The sequence below is a fragment of the Rhineura floridana genome, chromosome 5 (assembly GCF_030035675.1).
Source record: "Rhineura floridana isolate rRhiFlo1 chromosome 5, rRhiFlo1.hap2, whole genome shotgun sequence".
Taxonomy (NCBI): domain Eukaryota; kingdom Metazoa; phylum Chordata; class Lepidosauria; order Squamata; family Rhineuridae; genus Rhineura; species Rhineura floridana.
Window position 1 is genome coordinate 34,062,411 of NC_084484.1, and position 15,358 is coordinate 34,077,768.

Below are 15,358 nucleotides of genomic sequence, written 5' to 3' on the forward strand. Positions count from 1 at the left end.
AGTTCAGTTGAAATTATCACTTTTAAAAATAAGTTGCTGGCTGAGTAGTCAATCTAACACTAGTGGCTAACAGTCAATTCGCAAATCAGGCCAAATGATGGAACTGATAGGCAGCTATGAATAAAATACAAAGCTTCACAGAAGCTCAGTGCCTAGAACACTGTTTTGGAAAGCAAGTACTCGTTTTCTAAAAGCAAACCAAAATAATTGTAGGTTAAGAAACAAAAATGGTGTTAGAGTCCAGCTATTGGTCCATTTATCACTGCATTGTTTCTGTTAGATCAACAGAATGCCTTTGAGCTGGCATTTCAATAGCATTGCATTGAAGGTTGTTGCTCAAAGTTCTCAAGCAGAATGTCTTTTTGAGTGTTGCTACTTGCAGTCCTTTGACTGGAGATGCCTGGGACTCCAAAGTGCAGGTCTACAAGTGAATTCTGGATTCCCCAGACTCACATGCCAAAATATTTATCAGGGCCTGGGGACTGAGTTCTGGAACCACAACATCTGATTTGGAATATGGTGGAGGCAAATTCTGTAAACATCCCTAACATTTACTAGCCTGTCAGCGACCCCCCAAATTCTTTTTCTACAGGCAGGCAGAGGGACCAGAGGCAACAGATAATCTGTTTCTTGAGCTTGTAATGGCTTTCTAGAAGTGAGGGTTTTGCCAACTAGCAGGGTGCTACAAGTGTTTCAGAAACTCCATCTGCCAAAATTCCTCCTTCTCCACAACTATTATGAGGCAGAGAATTCCTGTCCTCTTTTGCAGAGGCCAGGATAAATGCTTTTATAAAAGGAAATTGAGAAATTCCTGTTGCATCTAATAAATGGATTTGACTTAGGCTAGTCCTTTTGACCACAATAGGTCAGAAAATAGTCCAGCCCTCTATCTGCTTACTTTAACCTCTATGAGCCTCATTAGCTACAGATAATGCAGATTTCCTTAAAGCAATGGTGGGGAAAGTTTTTCTTTTTTTAATGACCACTGTTCCAGTACTGTGTAGCTTCCGTTAAAGTACAGTCTAGTTTGTGTGTTTGTGAGAGAGGCCAGTGAATCCACTTAAAATGCTGTGACACTGCACTCTTCCCAAACTGTAACAAACAATACAGCAGAATCTACTGTTATTTGTGCAATAATTGCCAATTATGGGTCTGTGGTTGAATGGAAATATCTAATGTGGAGGATGACACTGTGGTACACTAAACAAAATGGCTGGATCCAAAGACTGCTTGGATCCCACTTGCACCTCTGCAAAATAAATGTGCTCTATTCCTTAACGGAAAAGACAATAATGCTGGGAAAAACAGAAGGGAGTAGAAAAAGAGGAAGGCCAAACAAGAGATGGATTGATTCCATAAAGGAAGCCACAGACCTGAATTTACAAGATCTGAACAGGGTGGTCCATGTCAGATGCTATTGGAGGTCACTGATTCATAGGGTTGCCATAAGTCGTAATCGACTTGAAGGCACATAACAACAAATTCTTTAAGGGAAATAGTTGGCAAGGCCTGACTCACATGAGACAAATGACATCCAGCAGGAATGACCCTGCTGCTTTGCTGTGCCATTCTGTATGGTATGTTGAATTTTATTGACTGATGCTAAAGCTCTGCATGCTGACTCATCCTGTAAATGAAAGTAGTAAAGTAGTAGAGTACACTGGGAGGACAAAGAGTGCATCGACCCTGTAGCCAGGCAGTGCATATGTGACTGCTCCACTTGTGAGCATGAGGGGCTTTTCATCAGCAGGCGAGGACTTTGTGGTGATGCTGCCACCAAGCTATCTGATTGGTATTGAACTGTGATAGGCCTTTTCAATGGTGGCTCCTCATTTGTGGAATGCCCTCCCCAGTGAGGTACGACAGTCCCCAACGTTAATTAATTTTAGGTGGAATTTACCCAGGCATTTGATGGAAGAAGGAGACTGTTCCTGGCAACCTGGATATCATTGGATGGAAAAATGTTATCTGCAACTTTTTTTTAGAATTTTTATCTGCAACTGAAGTGTCACAGTCGGCTCTACCTCTCTGTGTCACCTGAATCAAGAGAAGTGGTTGAGGTGCTAGACAGGTGTCTGGAGGCAGTGATGGGTTGGATGTGGGCCAATAAACTGAAGCTACATCCTGAAAAGTCAGAAGTGTTATGTGTTCCATTTCTCAAGTTCTGGAGATTGGAAGATGGCCTGTTCTTGATGGGGTTGTACTCCCATCGAAGGAGCAGGTTCAGAGCTTGGGGGTACTCCTTGATCCAGCATTGTCACTGGAGACTGAGGTAGCCTCAGTGGCACCTATTTTCAGCTGTGGCTGATTCCCCATCTGTGGTCCCTTTTGGACAGAGATGACTTGGCCACAGTACTCCATGCTCTGGTAACTTCCAGATTGGTTTATTGCAATGCACTCAGTGTGGGGCTTCCCTTGAAGACGACTTAGAAACTTCAACTGTCCAAAATGCAGCAGCCAGATTACTGGCTGGGGTTCCTTTTAGAATTCATATAATTCCTGTTCTAAAACAGTTGCATTGGTTGCCAGTTCATTGCCAGGTCCAAATCAAGGTGCTCACGTTAAAGCCCTAAGCAACTTAGGCGACAAATATCTCAGAGACCATCTCCTTCCGTACAAACCCTCTTGGGTGTTAAGATCAGCAGAGGGGGCCTTCTTGATAGTTCCACCACCCTCAGAAGTTCAAAGGATGGTGGCCCGGGAGAGAGCTTTCTCTGTGGTAGCCCCTAAGATGTGGAATTCCCTCCCTACAGAGTGCATCTGGCACCTTTGCTATATAGTTCTTGGCAGAGCTAGGAAAAGTTACTTTTTTGAACTACAACTCCCATCAGCCCCAGCCAGCATGGCCACTGGATTGTGCTGATGGGAGTTGTAGTTCAAAAAAGTAACTTTTCCAAGTTCTGGTTCTTGGCAAATGCTAAAGACACAGCCTTTACTCTGGCCTTTGGCTTCAGAGATATATACTTTCAGAACCCACCCTATTCTTGTGATTGAAATGTGTTTTAATTCTTTTTAATATTGCATTTTAGATTTTGTAACCCATCCTGGGACCTACTGGTGAAGGGCGGGCAATTAACAACAACAACAACAACTGCTTTTTAGAAAGTTTTAACTGTAACTGTTTTTAGAATGATTTCATTGTTTTTAGAATGCTTTTATAGTAGTAGTTATTGTTGTTAAATTGTTTTGTTTGCCACCCTGGGCTCCTTCAGAAGGAAGGGTAGGATATATATGTGTGGAGGGGCTTTTTTGGTCATATAACACATGATCACATGCAGCCCACAAATGAAGATGCCAGTTCCCACAAACAGTGCCTCTATGGGTGTGAAACATTACAGTGACCCCTAACCTTACGTTTTAGAGAGAGAAAGATGTATTTTCCCCCTTTTCTAACCCTTCTGCACTAATCCCCCTCCTGAATAGCACTTTCTCAAAAACTTATGGAGTCATTTGTTTTCATTATCAGAACCAATGTCAAGTAAAATTAAATTAAATTGAGTCCTTCTATCAGCAAGAAAATCACCGCCCACGGCATGGACGATACAATTATTATTTTTTAAAATCATTTCTGCAGTTCACAAAGGTAGATGAGTGATACTTTACATGCATAGAAAAGAGACAATCATAATATTTCATCACTAATGAGTGGTGAGACTTGGGACCTTGTCCTCACAATTGCTTCTTCTAGTTGTTTCCAAATACTGTGTAAAGGCTTTGGTTCTTATGTCTGGCATATTAGAAGCATGCTATAAATAGGGTCATGGTTGTCTTTAAAAAACAGAAAGTGTAGGTATTCCAAGGGGAATTTTATCGAATTGTAAAAACGGATTGCGAGAATTCAGGATCAACTGATATTGCAACTATGTAGGTCTACTGAGAACAAAAATTGTCATCATTCTCTGGCTTTCATCCCAAAAGCTTCCATGAGGCTGATGATGGGGATGGGGTGCGGGTGGGAGAAAGCCAATACATGAGGATAAAAGCAACAGTATTATATTGAGTCAGACTAGTTGTTATGAAAGGACCTTTGAACCTCCTCATGAGCATAGCTCACTAGAGCTTCAAGTGCTCCTGTTCAAATAGAGAGTTAGGATGTCTATACCCTCAGGCTTCCAAGATATGTAGCTGCTCAGAATTCACGGAAGGGCTGTTTCCCAGGATTCCTTGCTATTGCAGGCTTCCAAACTTTGGTTCGCTAAAATGAATCAAAGATTAAAAATCACCACTATTTCATTCCTCCATACACAATGTTCCATCTGTCCTAGTAGTATCTGTGACTTCCAAAGACTTCAGGAAGATACATTTCCCAGACCTATTTTAGATTTTCTGCTGGAAAAACCGGGGTGGTGGTGGTTGAGCTAGGTCCTCAATTTTTCAAAACATGAGGTTAACCCCTGAGCTACAGTTCCATCCCCAAAACACTGGATAACAACATTGTAATAAAACCAAAACCAAAAGTTGCAGCCATAGCTACTTCAGGAGCAGTTACATCTCCACTCCATGTCCTTGGAAGTATCTACCATTTTATGAGAAAACCACTCAAATGATATAGACTTGTCTAGACAAAGAAGGCACGTGGTGTAGTGTATTGGACTTCCAGGCTTGCCATACCAGGAACTTCTGAGTCAGCCCCAGACTCTGGCAGATTCAATTTCCAGTCCTGCCTTACAAGCAGCACCATGTTGTGGCCTTGTTCTCCCCATATCATTAGTTAGTAAAGTTCTTCTTGTTGTAGATCCTCTGTGTGGCCTTTTTCTTCATGATACTTTTCACTTGGGAGTTTAAATTTTTAGTCATACCTATTTGTTACATGTTTAATTTTTAAACCAAGGGTGCTTCCAGATTATCTTTTCTGGGTGGGATTCAGTTGTGTATGAGCAAACTGAGGTTGTACAATTATAGTTGATTAGGAGGTCTTGCACAACAATCCTGCTTCCCCAGAAGATCAGACTTTTCACAATAAGGAAAGTGGTGGGGAAATGCACTGGAAGGCGTGGGATAATTCTTGATGCAACATCATCTAACCTCCCCACAAACAAATCAGGATGACCATACACACACATATATGTTCCTCTTATTTGTTATTCACTAATAGGCAAAAAACCTTGCGGTTTAAGAACATACTTATAGCCCACAGATATTTCTATCAAACTTTAAAAGCAGGAAATTTGGGCAGTTATAGTGAATGCACCAGGGGAGTAGGAGACACGACCTCCTCTCTGAGATATTGTACTGCCCTACAGATTTGTCCAAATGCAAACACAATTTGGGTAGGTCTTTCACAGTCCAATCCACTTGCTGTGTAGCTTGGAAGAATTTGGTAATGTGCCTCTGAGCATACGGTGACCACAGAGGATGGGGAGCAGAGGAGAAGGAGGAGGGAGGGAGAGAGGGAGGGCAGAGGGGAGGAGGGGTAGGGGAGCAGGCAAGAGGGGGAGGGGAGGAGAAGGACAGATTTGATCATTTGCATGTTTATTGAGTTCAGTGCGATTTATTCCCGTGTAATCATGCTTAGGATAGGTAAAACTGACCACGTGGGAAGGAGGGAGGGCTAGAGGGGGCAGGGGAGGATGAAGAAGGAAAGGAAAGGGGAGGAGGAAGGGAGGGAAGAAGGGAAGGAGGGGAGAGGCAGGTCTGATCACTTGCATGCTCAATGAGTTCATTGGGATTTACTCCTATGCAATCATGGTTAGGATAGGTAAAACTGACCATGGGGGAGGAGGGGGAAGGGGTGGATTGGAGGAGGCAAAGGAAGGGGGAGGGGAGGGCAGGTTTTATTATTTGCATGCTTATACAGTTCAATGGCATTTACTCCCATGCAATCATGCTTAAGATATGTAAGACTGACCATGGGGAGGAGGCAGGGGAGGGGAGGAGGGGGAAGTAGGGGATTGGAAGGGGATGGGGAGGGAGGGGCAAAGGAAGTGAGTGGGAAGGGGCAAGAGGGAGAGGATAGGAGGGAGGAGAAGGGAGGGTGGATTTGATCATTTGCATACTTTTTTAGTTCTATGGGATTTATTTCTGTGCAATCATTTTTGAAAATGGAAATGGACTGCCTTCAAGTTGATGCCACTTATGGTGACCCTATGAATAGAGTTTTCATGGTAAATGATATTCAGAGGGGGTTTACCATTGCTTTCCTCTGAGGCTGTGACTGTCCCAAGGTCACCCAGTGAGCTTCATGGCTGTGTGGAGATTCAAATCCTGGTCTCCCAGGTCGTAGTACAACACTGACCTGGGGGAGGGGCAGGTAGGGGAGGAAATTGGGTGGGTGGGCACTGGGCAGAGGGAAACCCCCTTTCCTTTCCAAAAGGAAAACTTTGTGAACAGTATCATTTTCCCCCAGCATTTTATTCTACAGCAGGCACATGTAGCCTCCCACCCAAATTTAAACCAAAGCTGTCCCTGGCCATATCCACACCAGGCCTTTATTTTTCTTTAGACAGTCATGGCTTCTCTCAAAGAATCCTGGGAAGTGTAGTTAGTGAAGGGTGCTGAGAGTTGCTAGGAGACACCCTATTCCCCTCACAGACCTTCAGTTAGAGTGGCTGACTGTTAAACCAGTCTGGCTACTGGAGCTCTGTTAGAATAGGAGTTTCCTCTCAGCACCCTTCACAAACTACACTTCCCAGGATTCTTTGGGGGAAGCCATGACTGTCTCAAGTGAAATCAAGGCTGGTGTGGGTATAGCCCCCTGATTAGGCAAGCAAAGCAGCTGCGAGTCTGGCTTTTAGAACACTGACAGTTGGTTCTTACTGAGCATGCCTGACATTATTATTGAGTTCAAACGAAAATGTATTAAATTAATTAAAAACCAGCCAGGCATTTTTTTAAAACTTTTAAACTGATGATAAACTGATGATAAACTCTGATGAAGGTCAGAGTATGGGGCAAGGTCAGTAACAGGATTACAGGTACTCTGTGAATATGGCTGATTTTTAATGAATTTCAACAGGTTATGAGAACTCTCAGAGAAAAAAGTCCAACAGGGCTCTGGGTTTCTCCACTCTGTTTTTAGACTTTGAACTCTCGAATCTCTCTGACTGTTTTGTGTATCCCCATGAAAATTGAGAAGGCTGTTAAGCAAGTGTTTCTGAGTTTAGGACTATGAGTTTTGTAAGGTTTTATTTTGAAATGAGTTTATGGGAAGCATTAGAATGACATGGGGGTATTTTCAACTTAACATTGCGGAATGTGAAAAATCTACGCTGGCTATAATATGCAGCCACTCTTGTGGCTGTATAATCGGTGATATGTGACCACTTCCAGAGATACTGATTCAGTTTTCCTGAACCAACATGTGAACTGAAATGCAGCTACAAACATGCATGTATTAAGGGGAAGTGCACACAAAAATGCATCATATGGGAAATTGCTTGCAAATTGTACACAAGAATTACGAGAAATATACACACAATGTGTACTAATTTTCATGCAACTTTTTTTAAAATGGGGAATCATGATGTATAAATGGGGCAAAAGGAATTTAAGACTGGAAAAGTGAGAAACTGAAACTGACAGATTCAATTGCTAGTGTCAAGTGAATGAGTGAAAAGGGCAATGCTCCCTTCCATTAGTTTCAATAGGAATTAGTATTCTTGACTAACTTTAGGTGGTCCAGCAGTATATCAACAGTGCAGACAGTGTCCAATGAAATTTCACATGCTAGAGAAATGGTTGCTCAAAAATATTTACCATGCTCAGAGGGTGGGGCTTTAGAGCTTTGTCTAGCTAGCCCCTTGCTCCTCCCAATGACTAGCAGATGTGGAATAATATTACGGAAAAGAAAAGAAATCATGCAGTCATACTTTATATAATTTATCCAGGGCACAAGATCCAGCTGCTCTTGATGCAGACTGTGCAACCTTGCCTTATCATTTTAATTTTTAGTCATCCGTTTATTTGTTAGCATGGTAAACACAGAGCCCTGGCTGTACTGGAGAAGATTCATTGAATGGTGCTAAATAAGAAACATAAGTCACATAGGTTATATAAAATCTGCTTAAGTTTGAAAGAACTAGTTTCGTAGCCATAAATTTTACTGCTGCAGAAAGAAACTGAATTGCTCTAGTAGCAAACAAACAAGAGGAATGCTTCCATTCTTAATAAAGTGCTTTAAATATTTTCAAACTCTGGTTGCACTTATTTTGCCATTGTTAAGTGGTAAACAATAACTAATTTGAATTTATCTTTGCTCAGTGAATTTACAACATTACCAAGCAAGTTCCACAACAGACTAGTGGTATAACAGAAGTAATTATAATCTGGAAGAAATCATCATGCTAAAGTGAAAGTAAAAGGAAATGCATTGTGCCTCCAGAAATGCAATGTATTATTCAGCATCTTCTATACACAGCTCTGTATGTATTCATAGCTCTGGTTCAGACAACCCCTGGCTCCTGTGTGAGCAATTTATGAGTATGTCGTAGCTGCCATAAGGATTGCAACCCAATCATGCTTATTTAAGAGATGCCGTTTCTGAGAGTTGGTGCCTTCATGTGGGGGCAGAATTTGGCTGAGTATGAGAAATGCTTTTTTTGGGCTACCATGATCTCACAAATAACTATGGCGGTGTGAACAACCCCATTTGTGTTGGGAGAAAAGCACCAACGCTTGTAACAAGTAACCTGAACCAGTGGGGGGGGTGATAGACAGAAAGGCAACCTAATCTTCCCTTGCTGATTCCTTCTTTAGTAACTACTTGTTTGTTTTTTTCCCAGGCTTTACTTCCTTCCTCTTCCTTTCTAGATAATCAGAGATAGTGTCTATGTGCATATGTATGTCTGTAGTCTGAATGACTTTGTTCCCCAGTAGTAATAAACCTTTATTCTTTCAACCAACAGTCTCATCATAGAATCATAGAATAATAGAGTTGGAAGGGGCCTATAAAGCCATCAAGTCCAACCCCCTGCTCAATACAGGAATCCAAATCAAAGCATTCCTGACAGATGGCTGTCCAGCTGCCTCTTGAATGCCTCCAGTGTTGGAGAGCCCACTACCTCTCTAGGTAATTGGTTCCATTGTCGTATGGCTCTAACAGTTAGGAATTTTTTTCTGATGTCCAGTCAAAATCTGACTTCCTGCAACTTGAGCCCATTATTCAATGTCCTGCAATCTGGGACAATCGAGAAGAGATCCTGGCCCTGCTCTGTGTGACAACCTTTCATGTACTTGAAAAGTGCTATCATATCTCCCCTCAGTCTTCTCTTCTCCAGGCTAATCATGCCCAGTTCTTTCAGTCTTTCCTCATAGGACTTTGTTTGCAGTCCCTTGGATCATTTATTTCTACACTCTGCTGTAATATATACCAAACTACAATAATGTGGAGGTACCGGCTCTCATTAAAGGCCCTCTTCAGCCTTGAATAAAGTGGTGTCTCCAGGGCATTACCAATAGACTCATGTGACGTGATCGGAAGTCCATACAAAGGACTCATGTGTCCAGGGTAAATTGCAGTTCTCTGTGTAGCCATAGTACTAATCTAGCACCCCTTGCTGGATCATCACCTTGCAGTGGTGAGTGGGCTTGTGTGTTCCAATGAACCCTATGAGTGATGGCTTCGGGAGTCATGTACTCTCAGCAGGGTCACCCGTGGTGGTAAGGTCAAGGGAGAGGAATCAGACAAAGAACGATCCAAGAATGTCCTCAATGGCAGAACAGGTGGATAACAATGTGTATATTACAACGGCTGTGAAGGTGGATGAAGGCTGCAGCATATATAAGACTTCCAATCATCGTGGAATCCATGCCATTGGATCAAAGCCTTTTTCTGTCATGATTGTGTGTTGATCATTGTGCACTGATCTCCCCACATAAAACAAATTCACACACAGATGTCTTCCAACCAAAACAAAACAAAAGCCCCATGGCGATCCCCAAATGGCAACGGTGGCAGGACTGTGAAATCCGGAAGCCCCTAGTCATGGACCGGCACATGGGCAGTGGATACAGACTCAGTTGTCTTGGCTCAAGGACTGAGGCAGTTGAGTAGTTCGGCAGCTACATACACTCTGATCACCCCATATGGGGAGGGGGCTTGAAAACGTGCCCTAAACATAGTCTGCCTCATCTCTCTCCCCAACTGGATCACCATATCCAGTGGGGTCACCACTTAGCGGTCACAAAAGACAATTCAATTTTGGAACATGGAAATATGGACATTGCTGGACATTGCAGATAGAGAACATCCTGAATGCAGGACTGCCATCATTGCAAGGGAGTTGAGACATTTTAATATTGACATAGCAGCACTCCAAGAAACTCGAAGAGCAGGAGGGACAATTGAAGGAAGAAAAAGGAGGTTGCACCTTCTTCTGGAAAGAACTGCCTGAACAAGAACGACGAATACATGGAGTAGGCTTTGCTATTAAAAATGATCTTGTGAAGCTCTTGTCAGAAGTTCCTATTGGCATTAATGAATGAACGACTCTCAGCTCTCCGATTAAAACTCACCAAAAACCAGCAGGCAACTATTCTAAGTGCTTATGCACCAACATTAGATGCTGATGAAGACATCAAGGAAAAATCAGAGCTTGGAAAAGTTACATTTTTGAACTACAACTCCCATCAGCCCAGTTCAGTGGCCATGCTGGCTGGGGCTGATGGGAGTTGTAGTTTTAAAAAGTAACTTTTCCAAGCTCTGGGAAAATTTTTATACCCAGCTGGACAGCATCTTATAAGAGATACCTAAGGAGGATAAAATTATCCCCCTGGGCGATTTCAATGCAAGAGTTGGGCATGATTTTGATTTATGGCCAGAAACCATTGGGAAAGAAGGAGTTGGCAATAGCAACCTGAATGGCATTCTACTTCTGACTAAATGTGCAGAGCATAATCTTGTTATTACAAACACACTCTTTCACCAGAAAGATAAATTTAAAACATCATGGAAGTACCCTCGGTCAAAGCACTGGCATCTCCTGGATTACATACTTGTCCGTGCCAGAGATCTTCATGATGTACTCCTCACTAGGGCCATGACGAGTGCCGATGACTGCTGGACAAATCACCGATTAATTCGATCCACTATGCCATTAATATTATTCCTCAATGTAGGCTCCAAGGAAGAAAACCAAGGCATAAATTGAACATCCACGCCTTTCAAGATCCTATTAAGCAAGCTTGCTTTCAAACAACTCTCAAGAAACATCTACCTACGGAAGTCCCTGAAAATGTTGAAGAACACTGGATTAAACTGAAGAGTTCCATTATTGCAGCATGTGAATGAACTATTGGATACCAAACTAAGAAACATCAGGACTGGTTTGATGAGAATGATAGTGAGATTGAACATATCATCGACAAGAAAAAGAAAGCCTTCCAGATATGGCAAAATGACATTAACTGTGCTGCTAAGAAAAAAAATCTATGCCAATGCAAAGGCTGAGGTCCAAAGAAGAACTAGAGAACTTAAGAACGCCTGGTGGATAAAGAAAGCTCAAGAAATCCAGCATTTTGCAGATGCTCATGATGCACGGGGCTTTTTTAATGCCACTAAGGCCATCTACAGACCAACAAATTATGGTACAAATCCCTTACGTTCAATAGATGGTACTAAACTTCTAAAGGTTAAAGAATCTATTGCACTGCGTTGGAAAGACCATTACCATGACCTCCTTAATCGTAACTCTTATGTGGCTGGTGAAATCTTCTCGCAAATCCCACAACAACAAATTAGAGATGAGCTTGCAGTATCCCCTAATTTGGATGAAGTCAGTAAAGCCATCAATCAAATGAAGAATAACAAAGCTAGTGGACCTGATGGGATTCCTGCTGAAGTCTTTAAAGAAGGTGGGCCTGAACTTACACAACAACTTCATAAGCTCATTGAAAAAATCTGGATAAGGGAGAAGATCCCGGAAGACTTTAGGGATGCCGTAATTATCACTCTTTTCAAGAAGGGTGATAGAACAGATTGTGGGAACTACCGAGGCATTTCTCTTCTAGCTACTGCAGATAAAATCCTTGCAAGGACACTCACAAATCTTCTCCTACCTATCTCAGAAAGCATCCTCCCTGAATCCCAAAATGGTTTCCACCCTTCCAGGTGAACAGTGGACATGATCTTCATTGCACGACAGCTTCAAGAAAAATGCAGGGAGCAAAACCGACCTCTGTATATGGCATTTATTGATCTGACTTAGGCCTTTGGTACTGTGAATCGAACTGCTTTCTGGACCATCATTCTGAAAACTGGATGTCCTGATAAATTTGTGAATATTTTGCGACTCCTCTATGACAACATGACAATGACAATTTTGGATAACAATGGCTCTCAAAGTGATCCATTCAAAGTGGGATCAGGTGTCAAACAAGTGCTTCATCAGCAGGTGCGAACCAATCCCTCTGCAGCACCATCAATCCAGCTTAATGGTGTGACGCTGGAGAATGTTGATCTCTTTTCTTATCTTGGCAGCCATCTCTCTGTAAAAGCTGACATCGACGCTGAAATTCAGCATCATCTGAGCTCTGCGAGTGCCACATTCTCCCGAATGAAGAGTAGAGTGTTCGAGGATCAGGATATTTGCAGGGAGACCAAAATGCTTATTTACAAAGCCATTGTACTACCAACCTTACTGTATGCCTGTGAAACATGGACCATCTATAAACACCATTCCCAACTTCTTGAAAGATTCCACCAACGCTGCCTCCAGAAAATTCTGCAAATTACTTGGGAATATAGGCGGACTAATGTTAGCGTATTGGAAGAAGCAAAGACTACCAGTGTTGAAACAATGATCCTCCAATATCAACTTCGCTGGACCAGCCATGTTGTTCAAATGCCTGATCACCGTCTTCCAAAGCAGCTACTTTACTCCCAACTTAAGGATGGAAAATGGAATATCGGTGGACAGCAAAATAGGTTTAAAGGTGTTCTTAAAGCTAATCTAAAAAAAGTAAGATGAGCATCGAGAACTGGGAAGCTTTGGCCCATGAGTGTCCCAATTGGAGGCCAGCCATTATCAAAGGTACTATGGACTTTGAAGAAACATGAGTACAGGACGAAAGAGACACATGAGATAAGCGGAAGGCAGGTCAAGCAAATCCTCATTGTGACCATCTTCCATCTGGAAACCTATGTCCTCAGTGTGGGAGGCTGTGTGGATCTAGAATTGGCCTCTGCAGTTACTTACGGACCCACTGTTTAAGACCTTATCTTGGAAGACAATCTTACTCGGCCACGAGTGATCGCCAATGATGAATGACTAATCTAGCAAGTGCAAGAGGAAAGCAGGGAGGTATTTAATGAGACCTCCCTGCTGGTGCTCCTTCGACCACCAGGCTAGGTAAGCAGGAAAGGGGCACCAGAACAGGTCACAGTGGCTCAAAGATAGGGGCTAGGGAGCTCATATTGGAAGGGGGGTTGTGAAAGTGGTAGAGCCCTGTGACGTCCTTCCCCGGCACCACCTGTGAAGCTCTCACTTGTGGCTACCAGCAGACAGGAAAGTCAGGTTTTCTTCTTACCTTTTAGAGCTCTTGCACAGTTCTCAGAAGATCCCCCAGCAAGGCCTAACTACCCAACACTCTGTATCTCTTATAACCTTTAGACTGTGCCTTAGTCTCTGCCAGGCTATCTCGATACCTTGTGTCTATGCCCTGGGTTTCTCTGTGGTATTGGATACAATATCTTTTCCTCCGCCGCTGCCACCATTCGATACAATTACTGTTCAGCCTTGGTTACTCTGCCATCCCCCCTGGATTGTGAAGAATCAGGCTTTTTGTAAACCAAGAAATATTTATTGAACACTAAAAATAACAAGATTACTTAATTACTTTGTTGACAAGCTTATGGTTTCATATATGTTCTGACATGTACGTTACTTCTCATTAATTGCCTCAGAACTCCGACTCACTATCAACAACAACAACCTCCAAACACCACCAAAACCTCTCTTTCACCTCTCTAAACCTCCAACATCCACCACCCAGATTCAACTGTCATTCTTCCATTTATACTCCCAGCCATTCAAACGCTCAGCCAATCATCCAGTATTCTACTGCTCATGTACTCCCCCTCCTCTTTCACTCCACTTACCATATGTCTTCTATATAACCAGCACTTACCATATTTACAATATAAGCAGGAACATCACAAGCCCCAATGTGTTTCCAGTGTTATGAAAGGAACAACAGTGTTCAAATGGGGCTTAGAATGAATAAAGTGGTTTCTGATTCATTGGAGAAATAGTTTGGTTAGCTGGGCTCAATCTCAAATTGAATTGAGGGGCAGGGAATGCCACCCCTCACTAACAAATCCATCCAAAACAGACATCCTCTAAGATCTCCTGCTGGGCTCCTGCTGGGAGGAAGGGCAGGATATCAATCAAATAATAAATAATAAATCAATCAATCTCCATTAGAATATTAATGGAATTTTATTGTAGTGTTGTTGTACTGTTGTTTTACTGTAATCTATCCTGGGATCACATGATGATCAGTGAGCTCTGAATTCTCTTATAGGTAAATAAATTAAATAAACGCAGTTCCATTGATCTGGGGGACATGACAGGGCATTCATGAGGCTGCAAGCACCAGTGAACAACATGGCATTTCTGGGGCTTGTTTGCTTTCACTTGTGTGGGAGCACTTGGGAACTCAGGACATGGTGTTGGGAACAGAGTGTGACAGTTGGGATCTAAATGTCTGTACTGGCTGCACATCCTCTGTGAACAACAGGGAAGCTTGTAGCAAAAACATGCAGTGAAGGAGTATAGCAGGAGCAGAACAGCTAGGTTAGGAGCAGAGCTTGGAAAAGTTACTTTTTTGAACTACAACTCCCATCATCCCCAGCCAGCATGGCTACTGGATTCGGCTGATGGGAGTTGTAGTTCAAAAAAGTAACTTTTCCAAGCTCTGGTTAGGAGAATCCAAGCCATATTAGGACCAAGTTCTGGTCAACAGACTGGTGATGTCTTGAGGGGCTGACCACTCCTCAGTGAGTTTCTGTTCAGTCACCAGGCAGAGTGGCCCAACCAAGTCCCTTCCTGTTACGTGAACCTGGTGTGAAAGGACCCACTGGAGTGTAGCTCCTCTCATGCCACCAGGGCAACATGTAAAGCCCCAGGCAGTAAGGGAGGAGTCACAGACTAGACTCCTTTCAAATCACAAGCTACAGTATTGTGGGGAGGAGACACAGCACGGGCTCCTTTTATGTGGCCTAGGCTTGACAAGTTATGCTAACAATGCTACATAGAGCCACTCATACAGGCACACAGGAGCTGCCTGCTTCTGCATCAGACCAACAATCCATCTAGCTCACTATTGTCCACACTGGCTGGCAGCTGCTTTCCAGAATTTCAGGGAGGAGTCTTTCCCAGCCCTACCTGGAGATGCTGGGGATTGAACCTGGCACTTTCTG